The sequence below is a fragment of the Ambystoma mexicanum genome, chromosome 5q (genome assembly GCF_040938575.1).
Source record: "Ambystoma mexicanum isolate Mex_15411 chromosome 5q, UKY_AmexF1_1, whole genome shotgun sequence".
Taxonomy (NCBI): Eukaryota; Metazoa; Chordata; class Amphibia; order Caudata; family Ambystomatidae; genus Ambystoma; species Ambystoma mexicanum.
In genome coordinates this window covers 1,347,410,720-1,347,432,255 of record NC_090933.1, presented here as the reverse complement: position 1 = coordinate 1,347,432,255, position 21,536 = coordinate 1,347,410,720, and positions in this window count along the sequence as shown.

Here is a 21,536-nt window from a genome sequence, read left to right as displayed (position 1 = left end):
TACACTTTCCGGTGAGTTTGGATACCTTTTTTTACTGAAGCTGTGGATTTCAACAAGAAAACGGTACTTTTTCACGGTTAATGCAACGGCATTTTGCACCTGGATTCATGGATTTTATGGGGGATTCTTCACCTTTTTAACACGGAATCTGGGTCACCATGAACTGTAAGTACTCTTTTTAGCATTTTAAGTTAAAAGCTATGGAATCTAAGTAAATGTCCTTGTTCTCTACTGTGAATGCTTGTACTAATTGCACTAATTTACTATCATAGTCTCTGTATTTTTTGGTTTTCGGTGCCTGATTTGCCAAAGAAATTGTTTGCGAAATTCTCATTTCTTGGTGTTGTTCTTCTAACTTTAAGTCTCGCAAGAAATGCCATAAACTTGGATTTTGGGTATTGAAATTTTTACTTATGCGGCTATGCCAGCCTTCCAATGCGTTATTTGTTCGGGGTTTGTTCTCCATGGTGTTGCGGTAGCAGTTCCATAACTCAATTGTGTATTTTGGTCGGCGTCTGTTGCCACTCCGTGTTAACTGGCCTATCCATGTATTTTCGAAGTAGTCTAGTAAATTTGTTAATTCATCCTCATGATTTTTATAGTATTCACTGTCAATTAAATGTTCGTAATAATTAATAACATGATTCTCCGGTACAAAAGCCAATGCAAAAAGTTTTTTTACGTTAATCTGAAAGTAACTGTCCTCCGTATATTTTGCTGACAAACCTAATTTCTGTACTTTTCTCCAAACACTTTGAGTGAAATGAAAAAAACAACCCTTTATTGTAGTGTCTTTGTACACGCATGAAAAACCCTTGATTTGTGCTGTTTCAAAATCCATGATTATTGTCTCTGGTTGTGAATCTGGTGTAATTTCCTTAATTTTATTGTATACGATTTTGTAAGCGTCCTCTGTTTTTTTTGGCATCAAAAAGTAAATCAGTGGTAATGTTTTGTCATTGATTGTTCCATGGACAGTATAAAACTGAAAAAACGGGTGGGGGCATACCTTAAACGTGGCGTCACTTTGCCAATATTTGCTTTGACTTAGATGGCGAAAGTTTTCAGAGGTAGCGAACACCAAGATTTTTTCATTGTTTATTCCCATTTCGCCACAATAAAAATTTTCTCCTCTCGCTGTAATCTTAAAAATATCCGGAATACTTATATGTTCAAAGGATGTAGGTGGAGGGGGTAGGTTTTCATTGGTATGTTTTGCTCGGTTCATAGTGCGTTGCATCAACTTTTCAGCTGGTAATTGCGCCGTTACATGCGTTGGTAATTGGCCACAAACTTCCCTGAGTACCGATCCACTAGTTTCCCCCTCATGTTCTACTGCTTTTCTTTTAAGTTCCGTTAATGTTTTCCTGATGATTATATTTGTTTGATCAGGCATATGATTGTGTTCAGCGTTTCCCTTTACATCTGTTCCCACTGTTACTGCGCGGGCTGAACATTTATTTTTTGCATATTCTGTGCAGCGCCAGTATATTCTCTCTTTTCGCTGAAGTTCTTTACAGAATATGTATCCATTCCATACCAGCTGCTTACTTCCCTTTTGGCTTTCTATAAATTCTATTTTGTTTTCCATTTTATCACCTGAAACGACACGTAAAAATAATTTTTTTGAGGTACTGTATACTATTTCTTTTATTGTAGATGTAATTTTTCATAATGGTAGTGCGTCTTACCTTTTCGCTAGTAAAAAGTACGAAAAAAATGCTGTCAATTGCCCGAAGTAACCTCTCAAGAGATGTTCTGTCAGGTAATGACGGTTTTTTCACAGCCGTTACCGGTTTCCTGCTATCAAAAACAAGGTGCTTTACTCAGGAATGTCATCTAGCGTGTTAACCATTTCGTAACCTATCTTTATCCAGTGTCACAGACAAGTGGGTGATTACGGACGAAGGGAAGGGGAGGGGGTGCTGGGATGGTTCGTGATGGAGGGTGAGGTTGGGGGGTTGGGGGGGGGGACCCCCCCCCAATGATTATTTCTGGTTATTGTTTATGATAATCGACCATTTTTTTTGTCGACATTTTTTTTTCGGTAAATTGACTTCTTCCATTGTATGTATAGGATGTCGACATTATTGTTTTCGACATTTTTTTTTCGACTTTTCTGCATGTCGACATTTTTTTGTCGACATTTTGACTATAAACCGTATGCAAGTGGGCTGGACAGTGCACACTGCTGACACTAATGTATGCAAGGAGGCTGGGCAGTGCACACTGCTGACACTAATGTATGCAAGGGGCTGGACAGGCCACACTGCTGACACTAATGTATGCAAGGAGGCTGGACAGTGCGCACTGCTGACACTAATGTATGCAAGGGGGCTGGACAGTGCACACTGCTGACACTAATGTTTGCAAGGGGCTGGACAGTGCACACTGCTGACACTAATGTATGCAAGGAGGCTGGACAGTGCACACTGCCGACACTAATGTATGCAAGGGGGCTGGACAGTGCACACTGCCAACACTAATGTATGCAAGGGGGCTGGACAGTGCACACTGCCGACACTAATGTATGCTAGGGGGCTGTACAGTGCACACTGCCAACACTAATGTATGCATGGGGGCTGGACAGTGCACACTGCTGACACTAATGTATGCATGGGGGCTGGGCAGTGCACATTGCTGACACTAATGTATGCAAGGGGGCTGGACAGTCGCATTGCTGACGCTAATGTATGCAAGGGGGCTGGACAGTGAGCACAGCTGACACTAATGTATGCGAGGGGGCTGGACAGTGCGCACTGTTGACAATAATGTATGCAAGGGGGCTGGGCAGTCGCATTGCTGACGCTAATGTATGCAAGGGGGCTGGACAGTGAGCACAGCTGACACTAATGTATGCGAGGGGGCTGGACAGTGCGCACTGTTGACAATAATGTATGCAAGGAGGCTGGACAGTCCGATTTGCTGACTCTAATGTATGCAAGGGGACTGGACATTGCATCCGTTTCACTGTGGTGCAGTCTCACTAAAAAGGACATAACATGACCTGAGCATTTCCCAAACGAGGGCATGTGCGGGACCTTAATTCTGAGAATCTAGCCCATCATCGGTGCAAGTCTCGGTGCAAAAGTGCATCTATTAGAAGCACGTCTTTTCTGAGATGCAGGGAATTCACCCTCGGTATTGGTGAAGGGTTCTGCGATGAGTGCATCTTTTAGAAGGACATCTTTGCTAAAATGCAGGGAATTCCTCCTCGGTACTGGTGAAGGGTTCTGCGATGAGCGCATCTTTTAGAAGGATATCTTTTCTGAGATGCAGGGAATTCATCCTCGGTACTGGTGAAGGGTTCTGCGATGAGCGCATCTTTTAGAAGGACATCTTGGCTGAGATGCGGGTAATTCACCCTCGGTATTGGTGAAGGGCTCTGCGATGAGCGCATCTTTTAGAAGGACATCTTCGCTGAGATGCGGGTAATTCACCCTCGGTATTGGTGAAGGGCTCTGCGATGAGTGCATCTTTTAGAAGGACATCTTTGTTGAAAGGCGGGGAATTCATCCTCGGTACTGGTGAAGGGTTCTACGATGAGTGCATCTTTTAGAAGGCCATCTTTGCTGAAAGGCTGGGAATTTATCTTCGATACTGGTGAAGGGTTCTGCGATGAGCGCATCTTTTAGATGGACACCTTGGCTGAGATGCGGGTAATTCACCCTCGGTATTGGTGAAGGGTTCTGCGATGAGTGCATCTTTTAGATGGACATCTTTGCTGTAAGGCGGGGAATTCATCCTCGGTATTGGTGAAGGATACTGCGATGAGTGCATCTTTTAGAAGGACATCTTTGCTGAGATGCAGGGAATTCACCCTCGGTATTGGTGACGGGTTCTGCGATGAGTGCATCTTTTAGAAGGACATCTTAGCTGAAATGCAGGGAATTCATCCTCGGTACTGGTGACGGGTTCTGCGATGAGTGTATCTTTTAGAAGGACATATTTGCTGAGATGCAGGCAATTCATCCTCGGTACTGGTGAAGGGTTCTGCGATGAGCGCATCTTTTAGAAGGACATCTTGGCTGAGATGCGGGTAATTCACCCTCGGTATTGGTGAAGGGCTCTGCGATGAGCGCATCTTTTAGAAGGACATCTTGGCTGAGATGCGGGTAATTCACCCTCGGTATTGGTGAAGGGCTCTGCGATGAGCGCATCTTTTAGAAGGACATCTTTGCTGTAAGGCAGGGAATTCATCCTCGATACTGGTGAAGGGTTCTGCGATGAGTGCATCTTTTAGAAGGACATCTTTGCTGAAAGGCTGGGAATTCATCCTCGGTACTGGTGAAGGGTTCTGCGATGACTGCATCTTTTAGAAGGACATCTTTGCTGAAATGCGGGGAATTCATCCTCGGTACTGGTGAAGGGTTCTGCGAAGAGTGCATCTTTTAGGAGGACATCTTTGCTGAAAGGCGGGGAATTCATCCTCGGTACTGGTGAAGGGTTCTGCGAAGAGTGCATCTTTTAGGAGGACATCTTTGCTGAAAGGCGGGGAATTCATCCTCGGTACTGGTGATGGGTTCTGCGATGAGTGCATCTTTTAGAAGGACATCTTTGCTGAAATGCGGGGAATTCCTCCTCGGTACTGGTGAAGGGTTCTGCGATGAGTGCATCTTTTAGAAGGACATCTTTGCTGAGATGCGGGGAATTCCTCCTCGGTACTGGTGAAGGGTTCTGCGATGAGTTCATCTTTTAGAAGGACATCTTTGCTGAGATGCGGGGAATTCATCCTCGGTACTGGTGAAGGGTTCTGCGATGAGTTCATCTTTTAGAAGGACATCTTTGCTGAAATGCGGGGAATTCATCCTCGGTACTGGTGAAGGGTTCTGCGATGAGTGCATCTTTTAGAAGGACATCTTTGCTGAAATGCGGGGAATTCATCCTCGGTACTGGTGAAGGGTTCTGCGATGAGTGCATCTTTTAGAAGGACATCTTTGTTGAAAGGCGGGGAATTCCTCCTCGGTACTGGTGAAGGGTTCTGCGATGAGTGCATCTTTTAGAAGGACATCTTTGCTGAAAGGCGGGGAATTCATCCTCGGTACTGGTGAAGGGTTCTGCGATGAGTGCATCTTTTAGAAGGACATCTTTGCTGAAAGGCGGGGAATTCATCCTCGGTACTGGTGAAGGGTTCTGCGATGAGTGCATCTTTTAGAAGGACATCTTTGCTGAAAGGCGGGGAATTCATCCTCGGTACTGGTGAAGGGTTCTGCGATGAGTGCATCTTTTAGAAGGACATCTTTGCTGAAAGGCGGGGAATTCCTCCTCGGTACTGGTGAAGGGTTCTGCGATGAGTGCATCTTTTAGAAGGACATCTTTGCTGAAAGGCGGGGAATTCATCCTCGGTACTGGTGAAGGGTTCTGCGATGAGTGCATCTTTTAGAAGGACATCTTTGCTGAAAGGCGGGGAATTCATCCTTGGTACTGGTGAAGGGTTCTGCGATGAGTGCATCTTTTAGAAGGACATCTTTGTTGAAAGGCGGGGAATTCATCCTCGGTACTGTTGAAGGGTTCTGGGCTGAATGGGTGCACTGTGCACTATGCACATTCAGTGCACAGCACGCGCTACTTCCCCGCACTTTAATGCACGTTCATCATTTATATAAAAATTCAGGGGGGTTGTAGAGCACACAATTCTTTTAAAATTCGGCATCTGTTTTAAAGAATTTATTTAGCTAAAAAACTATTTAATTAGATGCTCCTATAAATCTGTTGATGAAAATGCCCTTTTATACGATGCTTTAAAAATACATTAAAACTGAAACGGATCAAAGTTGCTTTATAGAAAGTAAGTCTGGAGGGGTCATGGAGGGGTCAGGGAATACTTTTGCTCTGGGCAGTTTCCAGCCCTACCCACAGCAGCAGCACTCACTGGAGAGCCCAGGGAGGGGGAGAAGTCCTGCATAGACCCCCACACCCACACAAAGGAAGCCTTACCTGTGCCCACCAGGACGGCAGTGGCGAGGATAGCGCCAAGAAGTGCCTTCATCTCTGCGATCTGATGCAGCCGCCTCGTGTGATATGCTGGGTCGGTGTGGTGTCTGTGGGATGGAGGAGTCTGTTTTGGGGATGGCTGTAAGTGTCTGCACCTGGGGCCAGTGACTGCTGGTCTGGGGGTAGAGGCTTTATATATATAGCTGCAATGTTGGGAAACCCTGTGTGATAAGGAAGTGACCCCACCAGGAAACACTAGATGATATGTCACTGATGCCATGGGAGTAGAGAAGAGCACACCCCTTGCATCACCGGGTGTGGGTCGCTGGCGTCAGTAGTTCAGTACCATGTGCTCATTCAATCCAGGACACAAAGATGTCGTTTTGCTTGATATATAGGGTATAATACAAACTTTATGGTTCATCATTGTGTAAATGAAGCAAATCTTTATCAGTAATCAGGACAAAAAGACAAAGTGCAGCACGGAATGTCGCTTTGCATGAAATATAGGACACACGACACGCAGTGTGACGAAACGACTGCTGCTCTGCGGGGGTGGAGGGGGAGTTGCGACTAAACCACCTACTCAGCCCTCACACCTCTACAGACCACAGTACTCAGCCCTCACACTTCTACAGACCAAAGTACTCAGCCCTCACACCTCTACAGACCACAGTACTCAGCCCTCACACCTCTACAGACCACAGTACTCAGCCCTGACACTTCTACAGACCACAATACTCAACACTCACACCTCTACAGACCACAGTACACAGTCCCCACACTTCTACAGACCACAGTAGTCAGCCCTCACACTTCTACAGACCACAGTACTCAGCCCTCACACCTCTACAGACCACAGTACTCAACCCTCACACCTCTACAGACCACAGTACTCCGCCCTCACACCTCTACAGACCACAGTACACAGCCCTCACACATCTACAGACCACAATACTCAGCACTCACACTTCTACAGACCACAGTACTCAGCACTCACACCTCTACAGACCACAGTACTCAGCCCGGACACCTCTACAGACCACCTACTCAGCCCTCACACTTCTACAGACCGCAATACTCAGCCCTTACACTTCTACAGACCACCTACTCAGTCCTAACACTTCTACAGACCACAGTACTCAGCCCTCACACTTCTACAGACCAAAGTACTCAGCTCTCACACCTCTAGAGACCACAGTACTCAGCCCCCACACTTCTACATGCCACCTACGCAGCCCTCACACTTCTACAGACCACCTACTCAGCCCTCACACTTCTACAGACCACAGTACTCAGCCCTGACACTTTTAAAGACCACAGTACTCAGCCCTGACACTTCTACAGACCACCTACTCAGCCCTCACACTTCTACAGACCACAGTGCTCAGCCCTCACACTTCTACAGACCACCTACTCAGCCCTCATACTTCTACAGACCATCTACTCAGCCCTCACACTTCTACAGACCACAGTACTCAGCCCTCACACTTCTACAGACCATAGTACTCATTCCTCACACTTCTACAGACCACAGTACTCGGCCCTCACACTTCTACAGACCACAGTGATCCCAATCATACAGGGGAAACAGGCACAGACAAGAGAGGTACCTCCATCGCCCTTTGTGGTAACATGGCTCGAGGGAGGTGATACTCCCAAAGGGGGAATGATTGGGATTGGGTAGCACCCCTTAACAGTCCAAAATAAGGAATGCCCAATCAAGGTTCTACATATACATATTCCCGGAAAAACCTTAGTTAAGGAGCCGTTAAGTTGTGCATATTTAACACAACCAAACCCTTGAAATTCAGCCATTGTGGGAAGTCATGACCAGCTTACCTCGGCCCAATTCCATTCATGTCCCCCATAATGCCATGTCCCCCATAAGGCCCTTTTGTATGTCATTGTTAATCACATCTCGTATAAAATGTATGTGCTCATGGGCTTTGCAACGGGAATGTGGCGAATTAAGCAGGTCATGACTTCCCACACCCACTGAATTTCAAGGGTTTTGTTGCATTTAATCTGTGCAAGTTAACTGCACCTTAACTAAGGATTGTACAGTGAATTTCAAGGGTTTTGTTATTGCATGTTTCTTTTACTGGCCACTAGCCATGGCCGGTGGCCACTGCCTTCTACCATGTTCACTGTTCATGTTCCCCCAATATGTTTCTTTTGGACCCGCTAGGTGGCCGCAGCCTGTGGCTGTGGCCACTATACATGTCTTGCAGGCCCACTAGCCAGAGCATTTAGCCCTGGCCAGTGATTACGGTGGAAGGCCATACCCACTGTATATTTTAAAACACTACTGGGCCATTAGCCATGGCATTGGGCCCTGCCCACTGTACATGTTCCCCCAATATGTTTCTTTTGGACCCAGGGCTGGACTGCCCGACCGAGACACCGGGACATCCCCCAGTAGACCTCTGGCCCATAGGGCCTCTTTGGAGCGGAAGGATACACATTGCGTAAATCCGCCTCCACCGGAACTGCACGTGCCCTGTACACACATTGCCAGCACATGTCAGCAGGGCAGGCTGCAGCAGCCGGCCCAGACTGGGATCAATGTGGACTGGAAGGTAAGCAAGCAGACACTTGATTGAACAAAGAGATATGAAGGAACATTTGATTTGAACTGTGTGTGTCACTCACTGATCGTAGCTATAATAGGACTGGACTTTCACCACATGAACGCTGCTGTTCAAGCATGCGGCCTCTCTGGCTATGCACAGCATGTGTGTGCGTTGCAAAGCGCTGTTAACCCCTTATTGCCCTTGTTGACCCTCTTTTAATCAGGCGTCCCGCCCAACATCTCTGAATGGCATGCTGTTTTATTCACACGGAGAGACCAGCCTCTAATAAACTTCTGTGTATGCACCCAATGAGGTGCCGCCACCATGAATGAAATGCATTCTGTAAAGTGTCTCTACAGTGAGATGTATGCATGCCACCAAAACCGAGTACGAAATTAATTATTCAAAGAAGCCCCTTTTCTTTAGTCTTTGGGCCTCATTACGACCCTGGGGGTAAGTTACCGCCAGGGCCGTGACTTTACCGCCATGGTGCTAACTACGTTAACGCCATGGCGGTAAGGGGATTTACCGCCCCATTCCGACCTTGGCGGGGCGGTAAATCCCCAATCCCCATTTACCCTTCCCCATTCCCATTTTTGCCCCATAGGGCATAATGGGAGTGGGGAAGGCGTTAATTACGCCACCGTAAATTACGGTGGCGTAATTAACACCAAGTTCCCTTACCGCCATGGTTTTTTACACCCGCTAAAAGCAGGTGTAAAAACCGCCATGGCGGAAAGGGAACTCGTAATTGGCGGTAAGGGGTCGGCGCAGCTAACGCTGGCGCTAACCCCTTACCGCCAGGGTCGTAATGAGGCCCTTTGTGCCATTAGAGATACATGAGGACAATAACTGCCTCCCTCGAGTTAGATGGGCCGTGTTTCTGATATTTCTAGTTTTTTGCCATCATTTAACTGAATAGTGGTCTTTGGAGTGCAAGGATCACAGTCATCATATATTACTGAAATCAACCTCAATGAAAGTCAGCCCTTTACAGGATTCTATGGGTATTTAAAGCGGAGCTTCGTTATGCCCCCATCCTCACATAATGGCAGTTTACTCATACATGATGCAATCCCCAATCCAAAATGTGCCTTCTATGACATTCCTAGTGTATGCGGCTCAATTCCAGGTGCTGGAAAATCGAGTGAGGTAGATACTGGTTTCTCCTCTGAGTTGCAACGTGAAATCGTACATTTGTGGAGAATGGGCACCCCTTAACATGATTGTTCGCCAGGCAATTTCTCAAGGTCTTGCTCTGAAGAAAGCAACTTTCATCTGGGCGAAGGTATGAACAATATATTTTTACCTGGGGCTTTTAGTTGGCATTTATCCTTTCTGAAGCCTTTGACTTAAGAGTTGTTACCTCAAGGGTTGAACGTACATTTAACCAGAGTCTTGCCAAAATAAATAATTATTGGCAATGCCAACAGGTTGGGCTTTTGTGTGGGCATGGGAAAGGCATTTCCCTGGGCATCTAAAAGCAGTGCCTGTCAAAAGCCTAATACTTATATACACAAGCTGAAACTGTTGACTTTACCAATGCTTGTTTTTAACAGGACTTCAGTGGAGAGCCCATATAGTGCTTATAGTTTGAGTGGCTAAAGGCAGACCTGGGTAAGACGTTACTATTACACCAGTAGCAGGTTTACAGAACTAATTAAGTCATTAACTCTCAGAATACTGCTTTGAAAAAACACTGGCAGGGACTTCGAATGCAAAATTTGATGGTAAGGCTTGATTAAAGCAAGCTCGAAGAGTTCCCTTGAGGATATGTTTTGGGCTGGTAGGGGCAGGAACTGGGTTGGAAAGTCCATAAAGATTGGTATGGCCATGGGCAGTCATTGGGTGGGCACATAACCAAACAACACCTACAGGCTGTGAGTTCCTCCTCATATACCATGTCTCTCTATCTGTACTCTAATGCAATAGTTTTGGTTTATAGGTGGTGCAAGTTCACAGGGTGTTTCCCTCCTGGTCCAAAAGCTGAATGTGCTGACTATGTGTGGGATACGGATGTTACCATGTGAGATCATGGTCTGTGTCTGTATCGGAGAGCAAGGGCTGCTGTGTGTAGAACCTGATATGACCATTGTCACAGTGTGAATACAACAAAACATTTGTGGCACAAGTTTGTATTATTTATATATGGAGCAGGGTAGGAAAAGCTCCTTCAGGGCTATGGGGAAACTCCCTAAAACATTAAGGGGAGGAGGGCCTATAGTAATAGTGTCAGGATGGAGACATCTGGTGCAAGTATCTAATCTAAGTGGACCTAATGTCATAGTCAAGTATCCAATGTCCTATTGTAAGCAATAAGGGAGCCTCAATTTTGAAATTGCACAGATGTGGCCCACAACATTTACACTTGATGTGCAAACAGGTCCCCTCTGTGCACTTTAGTCATTTGCAATACAAAGTGCAAAACAAAGTTGTAAATACGGGTGTAATCGACTGCGCACTGCCTGATATTTATGCATGGCAGGCAGCATTTACAATGGATTTATTAGAAATCCGCCTGTTTTTTGCTGGTTTATTCAGATTGTATGGGAATCTACATCATTTACACCAGCATGAATATGTCATGCCGGTGTAAATGCTGCAGCATATGGATGGCGGACAGAATTAGGAGACGGAATCCGATATTCGGTTCCATGACCCCTTTCTGCCATGTGCATGACAGAAAATCAGGCATGACATCAAATGGATGTGTACAATTTTACACGTACATTGTACGCATGCACTGTATGCTACAAACTGCTCAACATGAGTCCAAAGGTGCCTGGCCCTTAACCTTTTCTTCAGTGCACTCACAATCTCAGGGGTTTGAAGCACCCAGGAGTGGACTGGCCTATAGTGAACTCTGGAGTTTTCCTGGTAGGCCTGTGCACCCTGGGCCCCTTTTGTGTGGTATTTACACATTTTCCCATGAGAACATTTTGGGCTCGCTGAAAATGTCTAATATGGGGCCTCTTTGAAAATTATTTCCAGGGCTTCTTTTCGTTCTCAGTCCACCCCTGTTTGGACCCGCTAGGTGACCGCGGCCTTTGGCTGTAGCCACTATACATGTCTTGCAGACTCACTGGCCAGGGCCTTGAGCCCTGGCCAGTGAGCACAGCCTTCAACAGTGCCCACTGTATATTTTAAAACACTACCAGGCCACTAGCCATGGCCTTCGGCCGTGCCCACAGTATATGTACCCCCAGTATGTTTCTGTTGTACCCACTAGATGGCCACGGCCTTTGGCTGTAGCCACTATACATGTCTTGCAGACTCACTGGCCAGGGCCTTGAGCCCTGGCCAGTGAGCACAGCCTTCAACAGTGCCCACTGTATATTTTAAAACACTACCAGGCCACTAGCCATGGCCTTCGGCCGTGCCCACAGTATATGTACCCCCAGTATGTTTCTGTTGTACCCACTAGATGGCCACGGCCTTTGGAGTGGCTACTGCACATGTCTTTCGGGTCCAATAGCCAGGGCCTTAGGCCCTACCCCCAGTATGTTTCTGTTGCACCCACTAGATGGCCACGGCCTTTGGAGTGGCTACTGCACATGTCTTTCGGGTCCAATAGCCAGGGCCTTAGGCCCTACCCCCAATATGTTTCTGTTGCACCCACTAGATTGCCACGGCCTTTGGAGTGGCTACTGCACATGTCTTTTGGGTCCAATAGCCAGGGCCTTAGGCCCTACCCCCAATATGTTTCTGTTGTACCCACTAGATGGCCATGGCCTTTGGAGTGGCTACTGCACATGTCTTTCGGGTCCAATAGCCAGGGCCTTAGGCCCTACCCCCAATATGTTTCTGTTGTACCCACTAGAATGCCACGGCCTTTGGAGTGGCTACTGCACATGTCTTTCGGGTCCAATAGCCAGGGCCTTAGGCCCTACCCCCAATATGTTTCTGTTGCACCCACTAGATGGCCACAGCCTTTGGAGTGGCTACTGCACATGTCTTTCGGGTCCAATAGCCAGGGCCTTAGGCCCTACCCCTAATATGTTTCTGTTGCACCCACTAGATGGCCACGGCCTTTGGATTGGCTACTGCACATGTCTTTCAGGTCCAATAGCCAGGGCCTTAGGCCCTACCCCCAATATGTTTCTGTTGCACCCACTAGATGGCCACGGCCTTTGGAGTGGCTACTGCACATGTCTTTCGGGCCCAGTAGCCAGGGCCTTAGGCCCTACCCCAATATGTTTCTGTTGCACCCACTAGATGGCCACGGCCTTTGGAGTGGCTACTGAACATGTCTTTCGGGTCCAATAGCCAGGGCCTTAGGCCCTACCCCCAGTATGCTTCTGTTGCACCCACTAGATGGCCACGGCCTTTGGAGTGGCTACTGCACATGTCTTTCGGGTCCAATAGCCAGGGACTTGGGCCCCGACTAGTGAGCGCGGCCTTCATGCTCACCGGCCCGGCCATATCGCACCCCATGACATGTTGCCCCAATAGGTTACCCCACAGCTCACTGTAGCTGTAGAATTCCACTTTTTCTGGTATTAATCACATGTTTAACTTCCTTTAAAAAAACATATTTTCCATGACTCTGGTTATATTAGGAACTGACAACAAATAACCCTGAATAAGTTTCTACTATAACCGTGAATATGCAAAAATAACCCTGATTACGGGGAAAAATAATGCTGACTATTGAAACATAACCCTGAATATGAGAAAATAGCCTAGAATATGCAAAAACGTTCAAGCTCTAAACTTGGTGCCCAACCCCCCCGCCCAGCTCCCCAATTTAACATGGTGTCCTCTTTCCCCTTCCCCACCTCTAGCCTGATGACATTTCACCCTTTTTCATACTGCAAAAGGCATTTTTTCCACTTTTCATTTTTGGGTAACCCCAAATAATTACTCTGAATAGTCACAAATATCACTTGCATCGAACAAAAATGTTGACTTTTCATTCCTAAAAAGTCTCTCTGCTGTAAAGCACCATGGCAGACATCACTATAATTTTGGGAGAAGCGGGCAACCCCTTCTCCGTCAAATATTTAAAAAACTACTGGATGCAATAACCCAAGAACCCTTCCAGAAATCGAGTCAATGCTTTGTGCCCAAGTTGTTTCGTACCTGTTCCAATTCTGTCCAGTGGATTTTGCTGTGCAGTAGAGCAACAATTTGACTTTTTATATCTATGGGAAAATATATGGGGACTAGGCCGAAACAGCTTTTTGTTGTTTTCTTAATAACGTCTTCATTTTTTAACAGATTTTTCCCAAAACTTCCAGTCTGGAGGGGAAGGGATAGGGGTGTAGGGCAGGGGGTGGGGCTGTGAGGACAATTGTGTCTGCAAAATGTCCTCAAAATCCATCATGCTAGTCAAAAGTGATTAGCAATTCAATATTTGAGTTTCCTATGGTACTTGATACTCAACTTAACTATAGTGCAGCGACCACGCACTATAAGATATTACACCGCCTGCTGTAGCGGGCGTGTAGTTATGGTTAAGTTGCTAGACACATAGAAAGAGAACTTTTTGGAAGGCTTATAACTTTGCCTCCCCTTGACAAATATTCACTAAACCTTGCAAAATGAGTATATGATCCCCTCAGAATGATTTTGCAAAGTTTGGTGCGGTTTTGTCCATGGGGGGTAAAGTTATAGGGGGGGGTCCCATCATTTTTGAAATCCTTATAGACGCAATGGAAAAGAAATGTTGCTCACACCTACAGCCCAAACAGCTGGATGGATTTTCACCAAATTTGCACCAGGAGCTACGGCTTGGTCCTGAAAGCGTGCTTTTATAAATTTGGTGTAAATCCATCTTGTTGTTTTTTTTAAAAAATGGCCCCAAAGTATTTCAACCTACATTAGTGATATCTGGGTCCGGTCTGCGGACTCATTTCCTAACCAATCAGAGGGTGGGTTAGTGTTCGCGGACATCAAAAACATGTAAATATTAAAAAGAATTGGAGACAAGGCAGAGCCCTGAGGGACACCACAGGAAAGTGAACAGTGGAGTGAAGAGAAAGGTGGAAGATAAAGTGTTTGGACCCTATCAGCCAGGAAAGAGGTAAACCAGGCCAAGAAAGGCCCAGAAAGGCCCACCTGGACCAGGCAGAACAACAGGTTTGAGTGGTCAATTGTGTCAAATGCAGCTTAGAGATCTAACAAATCAGGGCTCCAACTCCTGCCTTGTCTGCCAGGCTGGCCATGTCATCCGTCACTGACACCAGGATGCTCTCAGTGTTCCGGCCAGGGCGAAACCCTGACTAAAAGGGGTCAAGGAATCCAGAGGTTTCCAGAAAAGAAGAGAGAAGAGGGGCGACCAAAGCTTCTAGCAACTTCATGAAGAAAGGCAAAAGAGAGATAGGCTGAAAGTTAGCCGGGAGTGAATGGTCCATCAACTTTTTTTTTTGACAAGGGAATGTCAGTGACTAGTTTCAACTCGATAGGAATATTCCTGATTGACAGGACACATCAATGGCCTGGGTAATCCAGGACTTAAAACTTGGGGAGATGTCCTTCAGGACAGACAGCAGAACGGGGTCCGATGGGGCCGCAGATTTAAGTCGGCTCACTGTATTGCTGAGAGCATCCAATGAGAATAAGGGGACGGTGGACCATTTATAAAGGGGCTACACCACTGCAAGAGCAAGGACTGGTATGACTTGTGCAGGGGCCTGGGTGGCCAAGAAAATATTAGATCGAATAGCATCATTCTTTGTCACAAAGTTACAGGATAGAGTATCACAGAGTTCCTGAGTCAGTATCACTAGGACTGTGAGCTTTCTGGCAGATGAAAGAGATTGAACTATAGAGAATAGTTCCCTAGGCTGGTTGAGTGCTTTATCAATTTTCTGGGTAAAAAAGACCTGCTTAGCTTCTTCAATCGTAGCATGATAATCACTAGCACATTGCCTATACGTGGAGTTTCAGCAGTACCATAAGAGCAGCGCCATCTATGCTCAGCCTGTCTGAGCTTAAGGTGAGCAGCCTTATGCTTGGCATAAAACCAGAGCTTGGAGGGCCGTCTCTGAAGTTGGGTACGCATGAGCGGCACCACTGAATCAGCCACCATCTTGAGAGAATGGGTCAGAAAGTACAGATCAACTTTGCAGGTTGAGCTGCATCTGAAGTTAACTAGGGCTACCAGAGAATCTAGATTGGCAGAGTGGCAATTACGTTGCATAGCTGTCAGGGGAACGTTCTTAAAAGGTGGGCAAGGAAGTTTGAGAGAGAAGGGCACCAAGTGATGGTCGGACCACAGAACAGGTTTGACCTGAGAAACGCATAGCAGGGAATCTCTGGCAAATAAGTGATCCAACGTATTCCCCAGCACACGTATTGATTGCATCACAAATTGATGGATGCCTAGGTCCAGAAGACCATCAAAAAATTGGCTCAGGACAGGAGCCAGAGGCAAACTAAATTTTATTTTAAAATCAACTAAAACAACAATGTAGGTGAATCTAACATGGAATTCAGCTGCAAGATCCAAAAAGTGTCAAGAAACCATGAGTGTGGGCCAGGCAGTCTATAGACAACCAAAACATGCATGAAATAATCGTTGGGCCATTGGGAAAAAAGATCCAGTGGATTAAAAAAAACTATTATAATTACATACAGTGTTTGGCATTTACATAGTTTTAAAGAATGTACATGTTACAGAATAGCTGTTTGTGGTAGTTTGGATATATTATGTCACTGTTAGTGCGATAGTATGTTTGTTTGAATTGTGTTGTAATTAAAGGAATGTTTAAAGCAGTTAAATACCCGTTGGCGTATTCTAACTATATTGATTTTACAAGACATTTTGCAGTAACGGTAACTGTGATGGCATATTTGAAGTGTTTTGCAATGAAGGGTGTTTTGAATGTACTTAGATACCTGTTGGCGCATTCTTACTGTCTTGTCTTTTGAACGTAGTATTAGAGTATGTTAGGTGTAGTTAGATACCCATTGGTGTATTCAAACTGTGTATTGTACTCTTCTTCAGTGAGTACATTTGGGGTGAAGAAATACAAAGTAAGCATTTGTTAGATTTGATGGTTATGTTGGCGTTCTGTAATTATATTGGGATTTGAAAGAAATTTTCCAGTAACAAGAACTATGATGGCATATTTGAAGTATATTACAATTAAGGGTGTATTTAATTTAGCTAGATACCTGTTGGCATATTCTAACTGTCTTGGATTTCAAAAGTACTATTGTAGTATTATGGATGTAGTTAGATACCTGTTGGTAAATTCTAACTGTTTATTGTACTATACTTTAGTGACTAAATGAATGTTAAGTAGGCATTTGTTAGATTTGCTGTAACCTATGATTTGGAGTAATGGAAGTGTTGTTACATTCAAACCAACCACTTCTTTTTTTGACTTATGCAGTATAGTGGCATGTGGTGGTTGTGGCACCAGTGTTAGGAGATTATGCTCACTGTTGTGAAGGTTTTCCCTGCCAAGTGATACTTGGCCATGTTAAGCTTGTTAAGCTTGTAAGCTTTCAGTTCTTTTTGGTACCATCTGCATTGCACCTTAGAAGCATTAATATCACATATTGGCCTTGTGAGTTCATTTGTTTGCTGGGACAATTGACTGAATTACAACATAATATGCCATGATTTGCATTCTGCAGAATTTGGTGAAATGGAATGGATTCACAATTTGGTATGGATACATACACAAATCGTTCAATAGGGATATGCTCTTGTGAAACATGTGCTCTTGTGAAACATGGTTGCAGAGAGATCATGCATGTTTCCACATGTATGAAATCTGGAAGATGTCATTTATAGGGATTTTTTTGATTCTAGTACTTGTAATAAGTACATTAGGAGTTCTTGAGGATCTTCCTGTGTGTTTATGGTGCATTTTACCATTTCTGTTCAGTAGTCCGATTCTTGCCTTCTACCTGAGACACTGTAAGTGCTGTCAGGATTATTTGTGGAATTTCGATGAAGGATGAGCATTTGCAAACACAACTGGTCCAAGCCACTTAAGTAAATGTTGGAAGAGAAGATTGATTGTTATATTTGCATAGCAATTTACTCCAGTTGTGTTGCTGTATTTAATAGACCAGCGAGGTGTGCCTCTGTATCCTTTGATGGGCCTGCAATTGCTTTTTGTGAAGAGACATTTGTCTCTTTGTCTTCTGATGGAGGTGCAGTTGTTTTTGGGCTAGAGAGTTTTGCGGTTGTATTATTTGATGGAGCAGCAGTTGCTCGTTGTTTCTTTAGCCGTATTGCTGGGAGTTCTGCTATAGGATGTGTTTGTATTAGTTTTCTTTTTAAAGGAATTATTTTTTGAGGTACAGGGCACATATCTAGATGGGGGTGTATAGTGCATGATGTAGCCTGTTGTATTCTAGGATGCAAGGAATGTCAACATTGATTTTGTTTGCATCAAAGTTAACTAGGAATAGACCATTGAGTGTATGCAGATGTGAAAGTACTATGTAACTCACCCCATGTTTAAAGACTGTGCTGCCAATGTCAATCAATGCCTGATCTATGGTGAGCATATGCAAAAGATAGAGAGAATTGTTCTCTGCATACGTACATGTCTTTGAAAAGATGAAAACGTGCAGCCTATTTTTTTTTTACTTCTGCAAGTTTATCAAAGTGATGTTGACAAACTGAATGTTGTCATTTGGATATGTTTGGAAGCCAACAACTGTACCAATTGCTTCATTGACTAAACCGTGCTCAACATCAAGATTATGTTTTAGAATTACTCTGCAGTTTAGACACAGAGTTAATGCTTTTTCGAATCCAGCTGTGTTGGATATACATTTTTCCAAACTATTTAGTCATGCTGTTGCTTGTTGACACATAGGGAGTGTCATGCCGTGCACTTCTAGTTTGTCTGTGGAGCTGATATGCAGTATGGTTTTGGATTTCTTTTTTCAACATTGTATCATTTATTTGACTACAGCTTGCAAGGTTTGCCCTTAAGGACATGCATTTTATATTTTGTTGAGTTAATTGTTTTTTTTTTTTTGTATTTGGTTTATTAAAGTAAAAACCTTTACAAACCAGTGTAATTAAACATTAAAAGATTTGCAGAAGGATGGTAATTAAGCAATAACATTTACAACAACATTTAAAAGGAAAAATTCATTGCCTAAAGAAAACTAAGTAGTAAAGGAAACATTAAAACATCATATTGAGTTAACAATGATGGGAATACCAAATTTCCATTTAGTCACTAAAACTTGTACAAAAAAAAATAAGTACGCTTGAAATAAACAAGAACATAAACACAGTCAAAAGATATCAAAAGACGTCATCCATATGACATTCACAGTACGAGTTTAGAGATTGGTACATAGTATACATATCATGAGCTCATAGTGTAGCAATTAATATGTATTACATCGAGTACTCATTCCCGCCCAAACGCAAGATCTAGAAGTGGGGATTTGCTTAATTTTATTCGGCTAACAGATCTTCTGCCAATTTAGACTCTATAATTGTCAGCAAGTTAGGCAGACGGAGTGTAAGATTCTGACTAAAGCTTTCCATGCAGCGCTTCCATAAGAGTTCTTTTGCGGTCACAGAGTTTGAGTAAAAATGCTCGAGGAGTTGGATTCGAAGGCCTTCAAAAAATGGGCAATGAATCACTAGATGTTTCAAGGTTTCTGGCACTGTGCAATTTTTACAGAAGCGGCAACTAATGTCGATAATACTGGTTGGATAACCAGTCCAGTATTTAGATCGTTCACAAGTTTGAAATTGATTGAGATGAAATCGCATATAGGTTTTGCTTGAGCAAGCAGAAGGGAACTATAGAAGATATTTTAGTCGAAATCCCCATCTGCCGCGAACTCCATTGTATTCTTTAAAGGAGGAATATTTGCCCATTTCGTCCAACATTATACACCAGAAAAATCTTTGAAATTTAAGTTTTTGGCTTAGTAACCACATGCTCATAGATGAAGGAGTTTCATTAATAAGCAATAGAATTTTTGTTAATTTGAGCGAATAGGTATTGAGCGATTTAATATGTGATTCACTCAATAATTGTTTCAGTTTCACATAGAGCGTGTTTTTTGGTGGATTATGAATCTTAATTAGATTAGTAATACTTCGCCATGTGTGTTTTACTGACAGTTGTAGTAGGTTTAATTTGTGGCAAATCATAACGTTGGGAATCGAAAGTGCTAACCCCAGGACCGTTTTCCATAATTTCCCCTGTAAGATATTTAGATAGGCATCTAAATCATATGTACAGATCTACAGGGAATATAGGATAATGGGTTCCACCTTCAGCAAATAAAATTGAATTAAGGGTAGTAGAGAAAACATACAGTATTTCTGATGGATAATTTTCATTTGAGATGTCAACCCCCTGATCTTTTGATTAAGGTAGTTTTTCCACATAGTAATTGAATATTGATCAGTCAGTGGGTAGCCCAAATAACGAAGCATAGGGGAGTATTCGATTTTAATATCATTCATATACCATGAGTATTGATGACAATCTAATTTTCGATTAGAATAAATCAAAATAAAAGTTTTCGTAGGATTGGGAGTGAGATTATGATTAAAGGCGAATTCAGAAAATAAATCCAGCTTTCGTTGAAGACCAAATGGGGTTCTATCAAAAAATAACAAATCATCAGCAAATCCTAACCAGTCTAACATTAGTGAGCCAAACTTCACTGAATAACATTCCCCAGCAATCCAGTTATCATCCAATCCTAACAAGTATAAGTTAAACAGCACCGCTGCCATGTTGCAGCCCTGTTTCACCCCGGTTTCGGTCGGAATGGGATCAGTCAGGGCTCCTTCCTTATTAAGTCTCATACGATAATTTGTGTTTTTATGAAGTAAGGCAATCAAGGCAACCAATTTAGTTGGAATGCCAAGATGGATCATTTTTTTCCATAAAATTTCACGAATAACGCAATCAAAGGCTGCGGTCAGATCCAAGCTAGCCATATAAATTGGCCCTGAGTGACTGACTGAAGAGTGGGCTTGGAGATGAGAGAGGATAGTAGCATTTAACTGACAACCAATGAATTTTCTAAATCCTACCTGATAGATAGACAGCATATCTTTGTTGTTCATCTGAGTCTGTAGTTGGTGAAGAAGAAGAATGGAAAATATTTTGGATGAAGAATCTGTAAGAGCAATAGGGCGATAGTTAGAGGGACGGTCCGGAGAGCCCTTTTTATAAATCGGAATAACTAGCGCAGAGGACCACGACAAAGGAGTTTTGCCCGTTTGTAAAATCAAATCAAATTTGATTTTAAGAATATGGGCCCAAAATTCTGGATTCGATTTGTACACACATGATGGAATACCATCGGGGCCAGGTGCTTTCGAGGGCTTTAATCTGCTGATGGCATCGATAATGTCTTCAATGGACCAAAGTGATGGAAAATCTAGGTCCATACATGGCTCACTACCCTTTAGAGAGTGGAAGCGCTCGGGCATAGTGTATTTGAGTTTTACGTAAGACACCCAATTTTCAGCAGGAATCACAGAATCAGTAATAGTTATAGGTTCAGAAGTAATCGAACGAAGAGTATTCCAGATTTTCCTAGAATCATGCTTAAGTAGATGGTAAAATAATTTTTGATTATCTGCATTCAGAAGATTTCTTTTTAGCCATTTAAGTTTATTGCGATATCTTTGACGCACTGCTTTGATCAATTTTTCACGATTCGGGTAGGAAAGAAAAGTTGTATTGATTTGGCAAATTTCTAGATTTTTTTGTGTTTTTAAGAAAGCAACTTGATTATTAAATTTGTGCGTATGAACATGTATAGCTTTTTCATGCTTATCCCTTGATTGGAGCATAGCATCCAGATGGAATTGGATTCTAATGGAGTTAAGATTGTCCAGAAGGATAAGAGAAGAGCTAGATGGTAATAAAGACAAGAGAATATTAGAATCACATTCCAAATTCTGAATAAAAGTTGCACACACTTTAGGATTCCATCTCACTGTAAGGCGATGCCGATCAGATTCTACCAAGGAAAGAGAAGAGTTATCATTGAATCGAGCCAAGGGGATATTCATCTGCATGGAGATAATCATATGATATCCTAAGGATGGATTTATGA